At 42.4% G+C, this 21,334-nt stretch overlaps 1 protein-coding gene across 1 annotated transcript in view; it reads left to right on the top strand.

Moving 5' to 3' along the window:
• Positions 1-246: 246 nt before the first annotated feature.
• CHD6 (chromodomain helicase DNA binding protein 6) overlaps positions 247-21,334 on the top strand; it is a 215,087-nt gene continuing 193,999 nt past the window's right edge. The window contains 1 exon segment of the mRNA XM_033186434.1: positions 247-319. The gene's annotated coding sequence lies outside the window, so the exon portion shown is untranslated.

Here is a 21,334-nt window from a genome sequence, read left to right as displayed (position 1 = left end):
CGGCGTCTCCAAGGCGGGGGCACGAGGCAGGGGGCGGGGCGGTCTCAGCGCCGGCCAATCAAGGCCGCGATCACATCCATGCAAATACGAGCACAATGGAGCGAGCCCATCACTCGCCCCTGCAAGCAAGCTTGAAATGGGCTTCTGCCTGAGCGGCAGCCGGCATGACCAATGGTTCTGTGTTTTGGACCGGCGAAGCCCAATGGCGCGACAGGGAAGGCGGGCCCGAGATGGGTTAGGGTGTCCTTGCAGGGTGTCTGAGCTAAACTTCACCAAATAATAGCTGTTTGTATTTTGGCTGCTGCAGGAGCCATTTTAGGTAAGTTCTTCTCTTAACTTTTTATTTTCCTTCCTGGCCTCGGCGGACCGGCCTTGTCCGCGGGTCCCCGGCCCCGCCCCGCCGACCGGGCTAGGGTGCCCCTATGAATGGAGCCGGGATGAGGGGCTGCGGCGGCGTCCAGGCCCGGCCGGGCTGGGGTCCGAGCGGGGCCGGCGGGCGGGCGGCCTGGCGGAGGGCAGGCGGCGGCCTGCGGCCTGGGAGAGGGGCGGCCTCTGCCGCGCCAGGCTCCTGCGCCCGCTCCCGCTTTCGCTTGGGTCGGGCGGCCGTCCTTGGGAGTGCGCTGCCGCGGGCCGCGCGCAGGGGCGGGGGTCCGGGCAGACCCCGGCCGCGGGCCTGGCGGGCGGGGGCGGGGCGTGCAGAGGCCCCCCCGGGGCGGGCGCGGTGGGACCCCTGGGTCCGGCCGCCGTGGGGCGGGGGTGACCGCTATTCCCGCCGCCGCCCCCGCGGAGAAGTTGCTCTATTCGCGTCCTGCGTCTGTTTGCAGGGGTGGAGGAGGGTGGGCTGGTGCCAGGTTGCTGCTCCGGGAGGGGGCGGGGGCCCCGGCGCGGCCTGGGATCTCGCACCCCCTCCGCCCCCTTCTTACGCACTAGCGCGCACTCGCCCCGAAAATTGGAGCCCTGGAGGGGTCCTGCAACCCCGCTGCCAAGTTTTGTGCATTATTAGATTGCATGTTTGAGCTTTAAAAAAAGATCTATCTGTCCTCTTCAAGGTATTTATTTTCTTCGCTGTTGAGAAGTAACGGAGTCCGTTGCGCCCAGATTTCCAGGGACTTGCCTGTCGGATGTGCAGAGGGTTGGCAGCTACTTGTGTTTTTTTAAAAGGCGTTATTAGGAAATCCCCTCACTAGTGAGATAATTGAAATTTGAGTTAGTTTGCAGCTTCAGTTTTATTTGATACAATTAAAAATGCATAAGCAGGCACTTTATATTTGTGTACATAAAGTATTCCTAGTTCCAGTTATGACTAATGTAACTATGGTTTCAGTCGTGTGGGATCTAATAAGGCAGTATAATTCAATTTTGATCTTGTAGGCCCCTGTTCTCCAAATTAGGGCTTATGGAGCATTAGTAATCTGGCCAAGGTTTCTGGTGAATCCTTGGCATCTCTGAGCATCTCTCTGGGACTGTGTGCCTTATTTCCCACCCCCTGAAAACTCCTCGATTCTGGTGGCAGATCCACGAACACAGAAAATACACATTTTAAATATTTACAGTTTTCAGGATGTCTGAAATATTGCCGAGATTTGATTATGGTTTCCCAGATGGTATGTAAGAGTACCATCCCAGTGGGCCCCCAATTTCGATGTACTTTGCGGAAATATGTTTGTGGCGTTTGGGGAAAAAAACTGGGGCAGACCACTTGGTTTTGCTCCCTAGGCTGATGTGAGCTGTGTGACTTATTGGGGGTCTGTCCCATTGATTTCATGGCACAGTCGAGTTTGACTGTAAGCCAAATTGGAAAATCAGGCTGGCAACCTCAGAGAGAGAGTTTTTGTGAACTTTATGGCTCTCTGGCAACAGAAAGAAGATTTGAGATCTGTGTATGATAAAATGATTAGGCATGAATCCTCAAGTAACATGATTTATGCCAAACAGAGCAGGTGGTTTCTTATAAGCAATGCATCATTATAACCAAAGGCCTTGGGAAAATGCGGAGTGGTAAGATTATTAATTTTGGAGTTCTTTTTGTTCCAGGGCAGATTTCATAGGTGAATTATAAGCTCTTTTGAATTTAAACTTTTTTTCTTGATTAGTGGGCGACTAAAAGCTAGCCTGCACACATCTTTCCCCACCTTTTTGTTAGCTTTGGAGTCTCTCTACTAGTAACCAAACTACAGTACTGTTCTTGGTGTAGTCTGGCCATGGGCGAAGTAAATCTAGATCTGTTGCGAAATTGAGTTGTGTTTCAGTGTGGTATCACAGTTTCCCTGGAGTCACGTTTTTTATTCTACAGTTATTTCTTTGCTTTTCACATTTAGCTCTTCTGTTACATTTAGTAGCACTGCAGACTCTTTCAATATGATCATTTTTACAACTTTTAAATATTCTATGTCTTTATAATTTTTATAATTTATTATTCGTGTAGTTGGAAGTTCTCTGAACTCATCAATGTGTTAGTTGAGGCAAACCACACGAGAAATTGAAAGACAAGTTAGAAGTGAAGTGGGAAAAATACGACTAACTGCTGCATTTCTGGAAGAACCTTTGGCAGTTTTGTTTTTGTATTTATTGATTTACTTTTTGTATATTTCAAATACCAAAGAAAACCTGAAGCAGAATCATATCTCGTTAGAAACCACATCTTATTTATGATTTTGCTCTAACATTGCAGAAAACCTGTCAGAAACAACAGGCGGCCCTTGGGCTACTACATCTTGGAGAGCTCCTTGGTTTATAAAAGTTTCAAAGAAATGTTTTGGTTTTCTTGGAAGTATGACTTTGCCCCAAGCAGAGTTTGTGGTTATGTCTTCCTGTGTTATACCATGAGGTTCCACAACATCAGGCTTGATTCTCCCTGTAGGTGCCTATGTTTTTCACCTTTCATGGAAAGACTTTAATTGGTAATTACTAAATGAGATCACTCACGGACCACCCATGTTCTGAATCTCTTTGAACAAGTTTAAGGATTCAAAGATTCTACCTGCAAAAATGTCTTTGGTATAGGACAGTGACAGTATATCCATATCAACTGAGGAGGCTATACTCTCCCTCTCTCCTTCCCCTTTCCCTGCCTGGTGTAAGGCGGCTTGAAATAGTTTTGTTTTTAATACTTATTTTATGATTCTCTTATACTTCATTGCTCATGCAGAGCTTTAGTTTAATTCTAGTGAGAGGTGGAGTGAATTCCATAGGATTGCCTGCCTTCTCCTATACCAGGTTATTATATTGAAAACTCTTTGAAATACATAAAATGATAGCTAGGGCTGAGATACCTCTTCCCTAGAGAACTTTTTTTTTTTTTTTTTTTTGCAATGGAATGTGACATACTTGTGAGTGGAGCAAAAAGAATTAGCATTGATTGAATACCTGGTGTTTGTCCAGTTCTCAGCCAGATACTGGGGCTACAGAGTTGGGGAAAATACCTTTGCTTTCATAGCCACTTCATGAGGCTGGGCTGCAGCTCAGAGAAATGAAGTAACTTATTAAAGGCCATAAAGGTAGTTAATGATAGAGCCAGAATTTGAACCCAGATCAGCTGTATCCAAGACATGTCCTTTTCACCAGTAGTTCTCTCTAAAGATTTGTTTAAAAGCTCAAGCATACTGTTGCATTTTAGTGGTAAGGTGTTAGGTTAGTTAACTAACACACCTTCCCTAAGTTCTACACGTGCATCCATTTTTACTTTTCCGTTTCAGGAATTTGTCACTGAAGAGGAGTGTTGAAATACAGTGAGGACACCCTTTCCCCCGCTTTGTCTCCATGGCGTAGGAGTGGTCTTCCTGGGGCACTTAGGAGTTCAGGTGTACCCTGGCACAGTAATAACCATGAAGTACAGAGGGAGAATGCAGTCACTTTTTCCTTTGCCAAAATGTTCTTTTCTTCGGTTCATGTTGTGGAGGCGTTGATACCCTCATGAGAAATTCTGTTACTTCCATAAAAGTCCTGAAGGTAGTAAAATGGAGTTATTTTAAAATATCCATGCTTGTCCCTGTTTCTGAACTAAATCATCTGCATAAAATCCAAAGAAAAATGTTTATTTTTGCCTATAGTACCTGTATTTGTTCGTTTTTACAGTCAGTAAATAGTGATTCTGTGCATCCTCTTACATTTATTCATTATGTTGTTTGCCATCACTGTTCTATTTTGCAACCTTTAAAATTTGTAATGGGGTGTATATGATATAACTTAAATCGCTCCTATTTTGAAGAATCAGGATTTTTTTTTTTTAATTGATGGACATTTTTTCTTTATAGTCATAACGAAGGACTTAGAAATTTTAGCAAGGAGCAAACCTAAGTTTTCAATGGACTCCCGTGGTGCTTTGGTTATCTGTTTCAATAATATACTGAGACAGTATTTGAAAATTTCAGGATGCTAGGAAGTCAAATTGTAAGATAACCAGGACAAGAATCCAAACATAAGTAGAAAGCGATGGATACATATTTGAATTTTCCAAATAAGTAAAGGGAGATTTCCATTTTTTTTACCCCTTTATTAAGGATACTTGTAAGGGATAGTCACTGATCGCACTTTATGGATCAAATATGTTATTCTTTATCAAGTAGTTAAATTTTTAATGTATTTTGGATTTGCTTATATACTATGTGACCAAGGTATTTTGGTTTTGGAATTTTTTTTTTTTTTTTTTTTTAATTCTAAGATTGTCTTTATGTAAAAGCCTGGCTTCAGGTTAAAAGTTCCAGCTACTGGGGTAACAGAGATCTTTAGTTCCTACCTAAAGGTTTAGGCTTTTTATCCTGTAGTTCGTGGACCCCTAGGGAGTCTTTGGCTGGTCTGTGAATGCCCCAAAATAGTATGCAAATTTTTGTTTGTGTCTGCGTATTTTATAAGCGGACAGTCCATTGCTTTTTATGATTCTCAAACGGATCGATGACTCTCATACCCCTATCCCCATACCTTTCCAGCAGCATACAAAAAAATACTAAGGGTCATTAATTTAGGTCATTCTAGAACAACTGCTTTGCATGAACAAAATCTTCTGCCTGGATGCTGACTTCTTTGGACCTTTTTTGTCCTTTAGCAAGTTCTGCGATCTCAGCCTTGATCAGTTGGCCTGGGCTTGGGGAAGAAGTGCATCCCTCTGGCAGCATTCAGGCATTCCCTGGGACTATCCCCCAAATTCTTCCCTCCCTGCGATCACATGGAAGCATTCCTTGCCCTTGCCCTCGCAGCCTGATAGAGTTAAAGGTTGGAATGGGAGCCATGGGGGCTCTTAGAGGGTCCTCGGCTTCTCCTTTTCACACATCTGACTCTGCAGATGGGACTAGAAGGGTGGCTATGGCAAATGCGGCTGACATTTTCTTGTTTTAAATACTACTTCTTACTAATTCTGCTATTGCTTCATTCAATATGTTAGGAGGAAAAGGGATTTTCTTTCTTACACTGAAGAATAATTAAAAGAAGCCCTCCATTTTTTATATTCCCCAGACTTTTATGAAATGCTTTGCAACTTCCATTAGTGCTGATTTTTAGTGGAGTTCTTCGTTAAAATAATGTGTGGTTGAACATAAAAGCTTGTTTTTTTCTTTTTTGAGACAGAGTCTCGCTCTGTCGCCCAGGCTGGAGTGCAGTGGCCAGATCTCAGCTCACTGCAAGCTCCGCCCCCCGGGTTTACGCCATTCTCCTGCCTCAGCCTCCCGAGTAGCTGGGACTACAGGCGCCTGCCACCTCGCCCGGCTAGTTTTTTGTATTTTTCAGTAGAGACGGGGTTTCACCGTATTAGCCAGGATGGTCTCGATCTCCTGACCTCGTGATCCGCCCGTCTCAGCCTCCCAAAGTGCTGGGATTACAGGCTTGAGCCACCGCGCCCGGCCAAGCTTGTTTTTAGACTCCTAAAAATTTTACAGAGAACATACATACAAAACCAGGTGTTACTATATAAAAAGGATTTTATATTAAAGTTCTCAGAGCCTTATTATTTACTTAATAAGTCAAGCAAATTGCTAAAACAATATTAGAGTAACAAAAAAATTCTAAGAATAACTCTAGGAGGTGGTCAAACTTGAAGTTATTCTGGAGATTTTTTTGTTGGGCCAGACCAGAAGTTGAATAGAAGAAAAATCAGTTTATTTTGTTTAATAATAGATAATAATAATTAGATTAGGGAAAATACCTAAGCTTTAGGCAGATGGCAAAGGGCATTGACTTGATTATTTGGTTTGTTCCTTCCTTAAGTGTATATGAGTAAAGAAATATATCTGGACTCTACTTTGGGTCCAAGAAAAACCATCAGTATTCTAAGAAATACTTTGAAGGATTATGTCTGGTAAGCTAAGTCTAGATCATAGATTTTATTTACGGAAAGAATTTTGCATAATTTAACACAGAGACTTTATTATTGCTCATTGTGTATTTTGGCTTAGCAATTCTTGCACTGTTGGCAGTCTAAATTAAACTATGGGCTTGGATGAAAAAGTTAAGGCATCATTATTGTTGATCTCGTGATAGAATCAGATCACATTATAAGTGATGACACCATTAGATTGCTTCTTTAAGTAAACCTGGTATAATATCACTTAAGGGATTTAGGGGTATTTTGCTTAATGGAATTAACAGTTTTGCCTTGAGTTGTAAAAATGCACTGAGGAAATGATAGAGGATATGAAAGAAGTCATTAATGACCAGCTCCAGAAAGATAAATGTAAAAATGTAAAAAAAATAAGCTCTTGTGGATCAGGCTACTAAAAGTAGTCTACAGATTCCTGCAGGTCTGTGGACTGCTTACCTGTCTGACAAGGTGAGTACAGAACTTGAAAAGAAGCATGTAGATGCTTTTATAGCAGATGGTTGGAAAAATGGTTTGTTGAATCTAATAATAAAAGCAATTCGTTTATAATTGTAGTCCTTTTTATTTTTTCCTGAAAATTCATTTTTTCTGGTGTTTTATGAAAGTCTTGGCTGTAGATTGGGAAAGAGCAAAAACAAAAACTAGTTCTTCACTAATCATAGTGTTGGGAAACTTCAGCATTACCTTGGAGCATGTTAGAAATGCAAGTTTTGCTGGGTGTGGTGGCTCACGCCTGTAATCCCAGCACTTCGGGAGGTCGAGGCAGGTGGATCACCTGAGGTCAGGAATTCAACACCAGCCTGGCCAACATTGTGAAACCCTGTCTCTACTAAAAATACAAAAATTAGCCGGGCATGGTGGCGTGCACTTGTAATCCCAGCTACACTGGAGGCTGAGGCAGGAGAATCGCTTGAACTCTGGAGGCAGAGGTTGCAGTGAACTGAGATGCAGTGAACTGAGATCACGCCATTGCACTCCAACCCGGGTGACAGAGTGAGACTCTGTCTCAAAAAAAAAAAAAAGAAATGCAAGTTTTGGGGCCCCATTCCAGACTTACTGAAATAGACCACCTGGGGTTCCCAGGAATCTGTGTTTTTTTTTTTTTTTTTTTGAGACGGAGTCTTGCTCTCTCTCCCGGGCTGGAGTGCAGTGGCCGGATCTCAGCTTACTGCAAGCTCCGCCTGCTGGGTTCCCGCCATTCTCCTGCCTCAGCCTCCCGAGTAGCTGGGACTACAGGCGCCCGCCACCTCGCCCAGCTAGTGTTTTTTTTTTGTATTTTTTTAGTAGAGACGGGGTTTCCCCATGTTAGCCAGGATGGTCTTGATCTCCTGACCTCGTGATCCGCCCATCTCGGCCTCCCAAAGTGCTGGGATTACAGGCTTGAGCCACCGCGCCCGGCCAGAATCTGTGTTTTAACATGCTGATGATTTTGTGCACATTGAAATTTGAGAAACATTGTTCTAGATCAGCACTGTTCAGTAGAACTTCCTGTTATGATGGAGGTGTCCAGTATCTGCATGGGAACTACTAGCCACTGGTAGTTTTCAAGCCCTTAAGATATGGCTAGTATGACTGAGGGTGAGAATTTGAAATTTTATTTAATATTAGCTTAAATTTAAATAGCCACACATGGCCAGTGGTACCAGTATTGAACAGCACAGCTCTGGACCCTTTAACATCTCTACCCTCTTTGGAGCAAAGGTGGATTTTTTTTGTGTCTGTGAAGGAAAATATAATAGGAAACAAGATTGTCCTTTAACCTAAAACGAGTCAAAGCAAACCGTATAATAAAATTCGACAGTTATTTACCTATTTATATTTGTCTGTTTATTTTTATCTGAAAGTTGATTTGAATGTTCAGAAAATAGTAAGATGAGAGAATAAATTTAGATGTGTCTTGTAAGGCTTTACAAAAATCAAGGTAGCTGTTTCAGCAAGGCCTTATGACCCTTCCTGTCTATGACTAACATGCATGATGTCTTTCAACATGACTGTTGAAGCTTTTTTCTTTCATACTAAGATTGAAGATAGGCAGCTTTTAAGTGTAACACTGTAGTTCTCCTGTTCTCAATAAAAACTACTGGCTATAGGGGTTCCCGTTACTTTAGACCAGTAATGGATACTTTTACCATACAAAGTATATCAGGTTTATCAATTAACTTTATAAAGAGAATCTTGTTTTTTCAAAATAACATTTACCAAGCCTGCCTTGAAAGACTGAGTCTTATTCTCTGTTCCCTTTCCAATGTATTTTAAAAATTGATTTGTTAATAGAAGCAGTTTCTTTGGTTCATTCGGGGTTGCACATTCTTCTCCATCTCCTCTCCCCATCTACTTGTAAAGGGGGAATACAAGTTTTAAACTCCTAAAAATCAGTGATAAGATTGATTCTAGTATATTGATCGAAATCTATTGCAAAATTGAAAATTATGTTGTGATTGACAAGAAGGAAATTACTGTAGCAGTAAGCACAGGCTGGGCACCAGGGGCTCATGCCTGTAATCCCAACACTTGGTAGGTGAGGTGGGCAGATCACTTGATGTCAGGAGTTCGAGACCAGCCTGGCCAACATGGTGAAATCCTGACTCTACTAAAAATACAAAAATTAGCCAAGCATGGTGGCAGATGCCTGTAATCCCAGCTACTTGGGAGGCTGAGGCAGGAGAATCACTTGAACCCGGGAAGCGGAGGTTGCAGTGAGCCAAGGTCGTGCCACTGCCCTCCAGCTTTGGCAACAGAGTGAGACTCTATCTCAAAAAAAAAAAAAAAAAAGTAAACACAGATCCACATGTAGACTTGTAGCTTAAAAAATGCTGTCCAGTCATAACAAAGTGAGTCTAATCATACAGCAGTTTTATTAGATATATTTACTAGGTTTTAGATTTTCAAGCAGGAAATTGTTAGTCATTTAGGCAGTGACTCTTGAAGCAAGAGAGACAGTAATGGATGTCCCATGTGGTTTATAGACTCATAGAACATTAGAATTGGAAGGTTCCTTAAAAATCATGGATAGGGCTGCCAGCATAGCAAAATTTATAATGCAGCAGTGTCTGTTTTGTTTATGGCGTGAGTTAATGCTGTGTAGTCTCTCGTTGGTGTTCATTACAGATCAGCACTATTTTCTCATTAATTTTGGTTGTAAGGGTGGTTGTATACTCACAGAGCAGGGACTGGTGGTAGGTTGTCTGGGCAGGTGCTCCTGTTTGACCCAAGTGTCGCTGATTAGGGAGCTTAACATTTTGTAACTTGCTGCTTTGAGCTTTTTTGTCTGACTTTCTTGTAAGGCTGTCAAGTTCTAGATCTCTGGGCATGTATTTTGTTTTTGTTTTTGTTTTATAGAAACTGGGTCTCTTATGTTGCCCAGGCTAGACTCATGGGCTCAAGTGATCCTCCTGCCTCAGCCTCCTGAGTGGCTGGTTCTACAGACTTGCCACTGTGCCCAGCTCTCTGGGCATGTATTTGAATTCTTGCCATAGGGTTTTAAAGAATTGGAAAGCCCAGTGTGTTGGAATTTAGATCTGATAGTTGGACAGATCCTAAGCTTAAAAGGTTTGGAGGTTCCTTGCTTCAGGTTTGTTCCCATCCCTGCCACTTGTCCTTGGAATGCTGTGTGAGATGTTACTAAAATATTGTGATTTCATAAGCCACACACAAAATAACCATACTCTGTCCATTTTTATCTGCACTTTGTATCTGCACCTTTTCATGTAGCAGAGCTCTCCCTGCATGTTCTTGACTGTGTTGCGTATTTACTCTTGAACTAAGCTTTGTTTTTGCCCTTATGAGTGTGGTTGTGGCAGATTTAACTGTTACCAGGTCTTACACAGGTCACCATCATTACTAGATTCTCTGAAAAGAAAGCAAAGCTTCTTTCTAGCTTGTCAGGATTGCAGAAGAGTAGAGTTAGAAGGTACCTCTGAAGACATCTATCCATTTTCATTACGCATAATGGAATAGGGTCCTAGTCATGTAAATGTTTGTGAGGTCACAGAGCTAATCTGTGGTCAAGCCTTGATTTGAATTCAGTTCTCATTTTGCTGTATAGGACTTTTCCCTTAACCTCCAAGGGTTAGGGTCCTGAAAACCCACAGAGGAGAATTTCCCTTAGAATTTCATGGGGGGAATATGGGACAGGCGTGCTCTGAGATTAGGAGTGAACGTGTGAAAGGCTCCGTAATTTTTTTAATGTTCTCTAAAATAATAAAGATACTATCAATGAAATATTACATGTCTTAAATTAGTAAGAATGGGTATTTTAATAGCTTTTCTTTACTAGAAACGTTTTGGCATGTCCCTCTCATCATGGTGAAATGCTTGTACTATTTTGGTAAATCTTGTTTACTATTTTTTTGCTTAATGGAAACTTTTCAGCATATCCCTCCCTTTTATCACAGTAAAATGCTTGTAAATTAACCTTTGCTTTATTTGTAAATGATGTGCATAAGATTTTTTTCACATGTGCTTTATATGACTTAGGGTTATTAGGATAGATTTTTTCCCCAGATCTCTCAATAATCATGATCACAATAGCTGTCAATCACTGAGTGCTTACTGTGTGCCAGGTGTGGTGCTAGACTCTTTCATGGTGTGGTCATTAGGACTCTTCAGTATTCTGGTTCTCTTCCTTAAGGACACGTGGTAGGGTTACATTCTCTCTTACACCTTGAAATCGGGCATGACTGTGTAACTTGCTTTGGATATTGACATTTCAGTGGAAGTGATGTGTGTCCCTCGTAGGCAGGTACCTTCTCACTTTAAAGAAATATGTGATGGTTACATAGTGTAAGCAAGTAAACCTTTGCTTTAAAGCACTGAGCTTTTTTAATGAGTTTTTTTTTTTTTGCCCCTGTGAGATGGTCTACGTTTGTACTGTTTCCCATGCTCATTGTTTTCTGCCCCTCCCTCTTGGCCCATCCAGGTATTTTCCTTCCATGAGACTTCAGAGCAAGACCGGTGTCTTCATGGAGCCTTCTCTCCCTATATCAGCCTGAAGCACTCTCGCTCCCCACAACACTTCTTGAGTTAGATTTTCCCTTTGTAACTAATTTGGAATTTCATATTGAATTGCCTTTGTCTTTTCTTATATTGTTATTCATTTATTCCACAGGTATGTGATGCCCATGTATTTAGTAAACAGTTATTGAAAATTCATTGTGTTTCAGCCATTCATGTGCCTTGGGAACTTGATAAATGCACATGGTCTCTCCCTTTGTGGAATGCACTTTGTATTAGAAGACACAGAAAGGTAAACTGCCACTACAAGCATCATGATCAATGTCAGGTTAGAGCTATGTCCAAATTTTGTTAAGACTCAAGAAGAAGGATCAACCATTAAGCCAGGGGAGTAGGTTAAGGCTTTTGAAAGGAAGACCTTTTAAACGGGTACTTGAAAATTGATTCGGAGTTTGATAATCAGAGACAGATTAGTGTTTGTGAGCTTGGAGAGCCTTTTATGCATGAGAAACATCTTGCTGGGGGTTCAGAGGCAAATGGTAAGTTCATTCTGGCTGGAGTATGGTGGAGAGCCATGGAGTACTGGTAGGTGAGGGGCTGGAGGAGGGATAGGTTGGAGATGTTGAGAAAGGCATTGAAGATCATGGTCAGTTGTTTGGGTTTGTGTTGGCAGTGAGGAGTCATCAGAGGTTTTAATGCAGGAGGGTGTCTCGTACTCTACACTCAAGCAGCAGAGGTTGGTTGAGTGGGGCTCAAACTTTGTAGTGTATTAGAATCACCTGAAGAGCTTATAAAAATACCAGTACCCAGGCTACAAACAGTAAAATCAGATTTTCTGAAGGAGAGACCCAGATATTGGATTTTTGATAATTTCCCAGGTGAGTCCAATGTGTATCTGAGTTTGAGAACTACTCTTTTAGAGGGGCCTGATGGAGTAAGGAATTCAGATACTATTGCAGTGGACTGACTAGGAGGTAAGTCTTTTTTTTTTTTTTTTTGAGACAGAGTCTCGCACTTTTGCCCAGGCAAAAGTGGCATGCATGAGTGCAGTGGCATGATCTCTGTTCACAGCAACCTCCACCTCTTGGATTCAAGTGATTCTCCTGCCTCAGCCTCCTGAGTAGCTGAGGTTATAGGCGCCCGCCACCACATCCAGCTAATTTTTTTCTGTTTTTTGTTTGCTTGCTTGTTTGTTTGTTTGTTTTGAGACAGAGTCTCGCTCTGTTGCCCAGGCTGGAGTGCAGTGGCACAATCTCGGCTCACTGCAAGCTCCACCTCCTGGGTTCATGCCATTCTCCCACCTCAGCCTCCTGAATAGCTGGGACGACAGGCGCCCACCACCACGCCTGGCTAATTTTGTTTTTGTATTTTTAGTAGAGATGGGGTTTCACTGTGTTAGCCAGGTGGCCTCCATCTCCTGACCTTGTGATCCGCCCGCCTCGGCCTCTCAAAGTGATGGGATTACAGACGTGAGCCACCGCGCCCGGCCAATTTTTTGTAATTTTAGTAGAGACAGAGTTTCACCATGTTGGCCCAGGCTGGTCTTGAACTCCTGACCTCGTGATTTGCCTGCCTCGGCCTCCCAAAGTGCTGGGATTACAGGCGTGAGCCATCGCACCTGGCCAAGATCAGTCTTTGAATTGAGGCATTAGGAGCTGGGATGAGGTGAGACAGAGTCAACCATTATTCTTTTCCTTCAGTGTTCTAAATGTTTGTCTTTTCCTACAAAATTGTGGTCCTCATGGGCGCAAGGCCCATTCTTTGTACCTTGAATTCCTCATAGAGATTTGAACCTAGTAGGTTCTCAAAAAGTATTTGCCTGCATTAAAGTCAGTTTTCCTTTGGTCAAGTATTCATACTTGAGTACTTTGGATATTTTCATTTCACTTCTTTCCTTTTTGTTATTAAATAGAATCTCCTTTAGGAATGAGAGTGGATAGAGATGAAATTTTTTAAATCAATTTTACTAATAGTTCTGATTAAAATTAAAATTCACTAGTTAAAACAGTAAGTCTTACATATGGTTTATCCATACTGTCTCTCTATATTAGCACAAATAAGTAAATTTGCCATTAATCCTTGGCATTTGTGTAAAACTCCTTAGTACTAACACGTCCTTTAAAATAAAGAGTTCAGATGAAGTATCCAACAACATATGGGAGGTTTACGTTAAAAATAACACCTAACTTCTGTTAATTTATGTAACTCAGGAACTCAGTGTGGTATAGAGGTTGACTTGGTCTGTGCACTTGAAATTCAGTTTCTCTTTGGCAAATAACTTCATTTATTTGTGAATGGGGATAGTATTGAATGTGTTAAGGCGTTTTTGAGTCAACTCTTTGTTCTCCATTCTAATGGAAGGGAGTTGGAACCGGTAGAAATTAAAAACATTTTTTTATACCTAAAGGATTTATACTCCTTTGTATCTTAGAAAAGTATCAAACCTACAGACAGGTGTGAGAACAGTACCATGAGCACCCATCTCCCCTTCAACTAGAACTACCTGTTATTAACATTTTGACAAATTTGCTTTATAACTTTGTCTCTCTATATATGCACTTTTTTTTGACAATACCATTTGAGAGTTACTTGCAGACACTGTAATGCTTCACCCCTAAATACTTCACATATTTATCCTAAGGAAAAAGGCACTCTCCTACATAGAATAATCAGAGTGTAATTATATCCCTCAGGAAACTTGAAGTAAAACCCAATATGCAGTCGTTTTTAAAATTTTCCCATGAAAATGTTACTTGTAGCCTCCCCACCCCCAACTCCTTGTCCCTCATTAGGATCCAGTCAAGGATCCTGCGTTGTATTACGTTGTCATGTGCCCCTACCTTTCAGTATCAATTAGTTTGACCTAGTAGTCCGAGGATTCCAGAAATGGAAATGAAAACACCTGGAAAATGGTGTGACCCAGTTTCCGGAGTCTTCTTCCCTGCTTACCTCTTTCTGTGCTCCCTGCCACAGGTGGGGAATTGGCCTTAGAGAAGATGGGTGACAGAGTTCTAAAGTGGAACCTCACATCCAGTGCAGACCTGTTTGTTCACATCTTCCTGAGACTCAGAGAGGCTTTATCTGGACGGTTTATTTTCCGTTTTAGGATTAAGGCCATTTGAGTCACCCACATGCTTAGTTAAGAAAATGTGATAGTGTTAATGAGACTTTAGGAAATGATTTTCATAGCCAACTCTAAGACATCTGCAACACAAAGAGTTAGGAGTCTTCTGCTATTTCTTGAGGACCACAGATTTTCATGACCAGTCATTATGTAGTTCCTGGGGTTTTAATTTTTAAAAAACTATTAAGGACTCCTCTAATCTTTAAATATTCCTCAGTCATATCTTATTGGTCTTGTGCCCTTCTAGTTTTATACTCCTTCCTGGGCAGGCTATTCTTTCTTGTTATTTCAACTTTTGATGACTCTAGAATCTATTTTTCCATCCCTACCCTCTCCTGTGATCCAAACCTTTATTTCCAGCCACACACTCAGCAGCTCTACCTGCCTGTCCAAGTGCAAAACTGAACTCAGCATCTTTTTGTGTAAACCTGGGCACTGGTTGGATTGTTAAGCATGGGATGGAGAATGAGATGATATTTAACCAGGGGCCTGGGAACATGAGGATCACGTTCTTTAGCAGCCCCTGTTCTCCTTGACACCCCCTACCTACCCACCCCCACCCTACCTGTGCAAACGCGCGTCTGCGCACGTAAACACACACACACACACACACACACACGGGAAGAGGTGAACCCAGGGTAAGGCCTTGCTAACCATGTCATTTCCAGCTGGATATAGAATCTTGGGAGTTAGGCTTCATGAAATGAATTCTTTTGTATTATTTTGTTTTGTTTTGAGACTGAGTCTCACTCTTTCGCCCAGGCTGGAGTGCAGTGGCACGATTTTGGCTCACTGCAGCCTCTACTTCCCCTGGGTTCAAACGATTCTTCTGCCTCAGCCTCCCAAGTAGCTGGGATTACAGGTGCCTGCTACCAAGCCTAGCTTTTTTGTATTTTACTAGAGAGAGGGTTTCACCGTGTTGTCCAGGCTGGTCTTGAACTCCTGAACTCAGGCAATGAACTCCTGAACTCAGGCAATCTACTTGCCTTGGCCTCCCAAAGTGCTGGGATTACAGGTGTGAGCCACAGCGCCTGGCCCAAAATAAATTTTTTTAATTCAGTGTTTCTCAACCTTAATGCCTTGAAAGGAAGCATTCCAAAGGGTTTGCTAGCTCTCGTTGCACAAGGAGTTTACCTTAGGCCAGCTCCTGAATGCTGAAACTAGAGTTTTGTAATCTTGTGACCATAACTCAGTGATAAAAACACTATATTGTGCCTAGTACACACACATGTGCATATGTATGCATTGCTAATTCAAAGGTTTTTTTTTTTCTTTCCTGAGATGGAGTATCACTCTGTTGCCCAGGCTGGAGTGCAGTGGCGTGATCTTGGGTCACTGCAACGTCTGCCTCCCGGGTTCAAAGCCTCAGCCTCCGGCACCCGCCACCCACCCGGTTAATTTTTGTATTTTTAGTAGAGACAGGGTTTCACCATGTTGGCTAGGCTGGTCTTGAACTCCTGACCTCAAGTGATCCGCCCACCTTGACCTCTCAAAGTGCTGAGATTACAGGCATGAGCCACCATGCCTGGCGTAATTCAGGTATTTTAATATTCAGTATTTACTCTCACCACTTGTGATGCACTCGATTTTCTATTCTCTAATCTTTTAAAAATAGTTTTGGCCAGGCACAGTGGTGCATGCCTGTAATCCTAGCACTTTGAGGGGCTGAGACAGGCAGATCGTGTGAGCCCAGGAGTTCAAGACCAGCCTGGTCAACATATTGAGACCCTATCTCTACAAAATATTTAAAAAATTAGCCAGGTGTGGTGGCGTGCACCTGTAGATAGATCCTGCTACTTGGGAGACAAAGGTCAGAGGATCACCCATGATCATGTCACTGCATTTCAGCTTGGGCAACACAATGAGACCCTGCCTCCAAAAAAATGTTTTATTGAAATGTAATTTACATGCTATAAAATTGTCCTTTTAAACTTATACATTTTCTTTAATGTAAAAAGAAATGCTGGTGATAATCCCACTGACTTGTAAAAGCATTACAGTGCGGGGAACAGTGCAGAGGCACAGCTGGTCTAGAGACTGTCCACCAGGGAGGCAAGAAAGACCAGCACCCAGCCGTGAACCACTGTGCTCACTGCCCTCACTGGATTGTGTTTCATTAAACATCCTTAAACTTGAGCAAACTGGCATTTTTACTCCTTGGTGTGAGATGAAGGCTGGGGTAAGCCCACAGGTGAAACTGCTCTGGCGGTCAACCAAAGGGCTTGCCTCATAGGAAGGTGAAATGGGCACCTTCTTTTTGTGGTGCCAGCATCCCCTCTCCTCTTTGCAAGGAAGAAAGAGAGAGGAAGATGAGGGGGTAGAGGAAAGGAAGCTTTGTCTCATTAAACAGTAGAGCCTCAAATTCTTGTAATTCATGTTATTCTGTTTAACTGAGTTTATTCATGAGAATCTTTGAGAGAGTGACTTTAGGGACATGGGTATTTGATCAGTTTGCTGTCATTAATCTGCTGACTAAAAGGAGATAGAGCACCAAGGAAATGAAATAGGAAACAACTAAGTTTTCATTAGGAGAGTGGAAGAGGAGAGGGACTAAAGAATGCAGTGTAACTTTGTTGGGTTGTGTTCATGGCCAGAGGGAGGCCCTGTATGGTGAGGGTAATCAGCTGTGCAAGCAAGGAAACCGGTGGTGGAGAGGCTCAGAGAAGAGATTTGGTGCCAGTGCCAGGTAGGGCAGGAATAAGATAGGACCAAATAAAACTGAGGGATCCCTGTCCCATCCCAGAGTGAAATAATTAGAGCAAACATTTATTGAGTGCTCATGATATGCCGGGCACTGTATCATCTCATTTAATCCTTTAACACCACATGAAATTTTGGGTCCCATTATTAACCCCATTTTACCAATGAGGAAACTGAGGCACAGAGAGGTAAAGTAACTTGTTCAGGGTTGCACAGTTACTTGTTCTGACATTTATATAAATGCAGGGCATTAAAGATCCTGCCTTGAAGTGAGTGAACCCACTGCCTCTGGGACCATATGTGCTATACCATAGCTTCAGGAGCATACCTTTCCTGGCAGATCCCATAATCTTTGAGTCATTTAGTCTCCAGGTTACTACCCTGAAATTCACTCTTAGAGGCTGGTGACCATAATACTAAAAATAACCCTGTCCTAGAGAATATTTATAGTTTTTTCACTCCCTCTTCATAAGTACAGACTGTGCCTTATCTGGAAAATACCACTTATTTTGGGACTCTAGAGTTGGGCATATAAATGGTAAGGCATGTCCAGTAGTAGTCATGTTTCAAGTCACTTCAGCAGACGTTTGCATGTTCGAAAGAGCCCTGCCATGTACTTCATGCTACAATGGCAGATATGATCACAGGGGAAATAAACATGACCAATATTTAAATTGAAGTGAACCAAAGTAATAGAACAGTAAAAGAAACATAGGAGGGTGAGGAGGTTAGGAAGAACTTTCCAGAAGAGTTGACATCTGAGTTGGGTTTTGAAGGATGAATAGGAGTTTGTCAGGCAGGTAACAGTCACAGAAAGATTAAGTGAAAATTCCTGGAAAGATGGGCAGAGGTTTTCTTCTGATTTTATTGCCAGTGTGTCTAGATTTTCGATGTGATAGAAAGAGCCTTCAGTTGTAAAATTCCACTTTTTTCCCCTAGTGACTTGAAATGCCATTGGGATCTTATGCCTCAGCAGTGGGGCTGGATAAGTAGGAATTATGTTTCCAGCCAGTCATAGGGAGGGGCAAATGCTACTCATGCAACACCTGTAGGCATACTGCAACTCTGGACAGAAGCAAGTTTCTTGTTTGAGTGAGCTTATGGTGGTGGTTAGCCTAGCTCCAACCCAAACTAACTGCAATTGCTTGACTAGATTTTTCTTCCCTTATATGAAAATACTGTAGTTGATTGTTGTTATTTAGAAAGTATTTAGGCATTTAGTCACAAATGTTTATTGAGCATTCATGTTTGGATAGGGGTTGGGGCAGATGAGGACCATATATAGAACTTGGGTTTTTGAAATACAACATACATTTCAGTAAATGGTACTAATCTCAAGTATACTGCTCAGTGGAGTTTTAGGTGTGTATATACCTGTGTAACAGCCACCCTGAGATCAACATAGAGACTGTTCCAGCACTCCATAAGGTTCTCTTGTGACCCTTCCCAGATAACATCCCCCTCACTCTACCCCAGTCCGCTTAGTTCTGGCTTCTGTAAAAGATTAGTTTTGCCTGTTATTGAACTTCAAATGGAATAATACAAAATGTCCTGCTTCGTATCTGGCTTCTTTAGTGCAAAGTGTATCTTTGAGATTCAAATTGTTGGGAGGCATTGATTATAACATATGATTTGTGCCATTGAGGGTTGGGTCTGAATTTGTTGGTGGCATTCATTTATTCAATACACATTTACAGGAGCGCTACAGGGGTTTATAGATTAAAGATGAATACAGTTCTTGCCGTCAAGGACTTTTCAGGATATCGAAGGAGACAGACACAAATGTTACAGACAAGTACTTGGTGCCGCAAAGAAAAGCCAGCACTTAGAAAATTTCTCAGCAAGGCACATTTACTTCTGCAGAAGGGTGCTGCCTGTGCCTGTCCGATCACAAAAGCACACCGAGCAGGGTAGAGCAGGGTTTTTAATCCCTATGTAGTTCCTGTTTCTGTGTCCTTTCCCATTGGCTGGAGTTGGACCGCACAGTGTAAGCTGACCCAATTGGCTAGTGTTTGAAATTGAATAAGGCCAATTAGGCAGGAAGGGAGAGGCTATCCATTACCAACTAGGCAGGAAGGGTTGTTTACAGAGTAAGAGGTTTGCTAGTTATAGATGAAGCAGAGAAATGGTGTTCGTTACAGATTAAGCAGGAAGGCCGTGTACAGAGCAAGAAAGACCAAGGAAGCTTTGAAGAGGAACTTACTGTGTCTGGCAGATTTCCCCCTCTTGAGTTTATAGTTCTTCCTCTTCAAATTTTTGTAACATATCTTGGCTTTGTTGCTCCTCTTAGTTGTCTGGGAGTAGGAACTTATCTGAATAGGGTGGGGGAGAATCAAGAAGGGTTTTGGTGAGGGCTGTTTTTATAAGCCTTTGCCCTAATCCACGAATACAAGGTATGGTGCAGCAACCTACAAGAATGAGTATACCTATAACAATTGCAAGGGGGGTAAAGATTGAGGTTGAGTCCCTTCATTTTCCAAACCATTTTTCCATGAGACCAGAGAAGGGGTCATCTATTTGAGAATTTTCGGCTAATTTGTTTGCTAGGGTGGTAAGGCCCTGTAAGGCTTTTGTAATTGTTCCATCGGGGGCTGTGTTGTTCGGGATAAAAGTACAGCATTGGACCCCAATCGTGACACAGACCCCCACCTTTCTCAGGTAATATCATATCCAGGGCTATCCTATTTTCCCAAACCATTTGGCTGGTAGGGCCTAATTGTTCAGCTATTCCTTTAATGGCATCCCTAGTAAAATTGACAAACCACTGTTGATTATAGTAAATGTAATTTATCCAGTCTACATTTTTGTTTATAGTTACCCACAAGAACAATATAGATTGAAATCCTGCAACTATTTGATTTCAGGCTTTAAATTCATTTAACACTCCTCGTGGAACTCCAGTGGCATCTATATAAATGTGAGGGTTTAAGGACCCCGTTGGGGGTATTCCTTTTTTTGTGATTGTCCTTTTTGCTTGGTTGATGAAATGCCAACCAACTGAATGGCCAACTGAATTAGGGCGCAAGTTCCGCTCCAGTTACTTGGCAGCGTCCCCAGTAGTGGTCCACCACAATACCACCATACATCTACTTGGGGATGAACAAGGGCAGACTGATTGGTTAGCTCCCAAAAAGGCTTAGGCTTACTGCATCCCGCTAGATTTCCAAGGAATGCCAAGTTTTCCCCTTCCTGTGAGAGACACGAGGTGAAACTGACATTGGTACATGGAGGACAGATGGCTCTTGGGGGCTTACCTGCAGGGCTTTTAACTTCCGGGAATAACAGCAAGAAAGTTCGGCATGCTTTATTGCCCCAAGCTGTGCGGTTTTGGAAGAGCGCTACCATACAGCTCATACCCTGTTGGTCAGAGGACCATCCAAGTGGAGAGGGGACGATTTGGGTGTCTGGCCTGCCTGTTGCACAAGCGTTAACAGTCGCTTTTGTTTAGTGTGCGGACAGAATATTTAATCCATTCCAGCCAGGCATTTGCATCTTGGTACCTTGTTTCAATAGCTAGGGTTGGTTTTAAATCTTTAACTTCTACAGTGGCTACTTTGGGAGCCATTGCATTGTAGGGAGAGAATAGTAGTTTGGTTAGAAGGTTTAGAAGGAGAGGGAGGAAGGGATGATGAGGCGATGAAACTCATTTTGAGAAATCCTATAGAGTCTGCCCCTGCGACCTCTGTTCCCATACCATAGAAACGACTTAATGAAGGGGAGGAATTTTGGGAAATTGAGATAGTAATGGAAATTTGTACTGGATTACATTGGTTTTGCTGGCATTTGGCAGGGGGGCTTCCTTTAGTTAAATGAGTGTATAGTTTTAGGGATACACAGAGACTTGTTGGGGAGGTCCAACCCTGATTTTTGGTAGTCCATAGAACATTGGACCAGCTACGGCAGAGAAGTTCTGTTTTCGGAGGACGAGATTCCCAGTTAACAGAATTTTTTAAATAATATTCCAAGTCTAAAGGAACTGCCCAGTTAATAGAATCTGCCCAGTCTGAGAATTTCCAAAGAAGGGCAAAGTAGAGAGCTGCCTTTGCAAGTCTCCACAAGGTATAACAAGACAAGCATCAAAAGTAGTGATTTGCGGTGACTCTGATGTGGTTACATGAATAATGAGATGTAGGCCAGCTAAGGGAAAGGGAAGAGAAAAAAAAGGATAGATAGATTAGGCTTTTTTCTTTAACGTTACTCTTGTGGGGGTTGGTCCTGGGATGACGGTCCATGACTTTGGAGAGGGCGAC

The sequence above is a fragment of the Trachypithecus francoisi genome, unplaced genomic scaffold, assembly GCF_009764315.1.
Source record: "Trachypithecus francoisi isolate TF-2019V2 unplaced genomic scaffold, Tfra_2.0 Lachesis_group21, whole genome shotgun sequence".
Classification (NCBI taxonomy): Eukaryota; Metazoa; Chordata; class Mammalia; order Primates; family Cercopithecidae; genus Trachypithecus; species Trachypithecus francoisi.
This window is presented reverse-complemented; position numbering and strand designations above follow the sequence as displayed.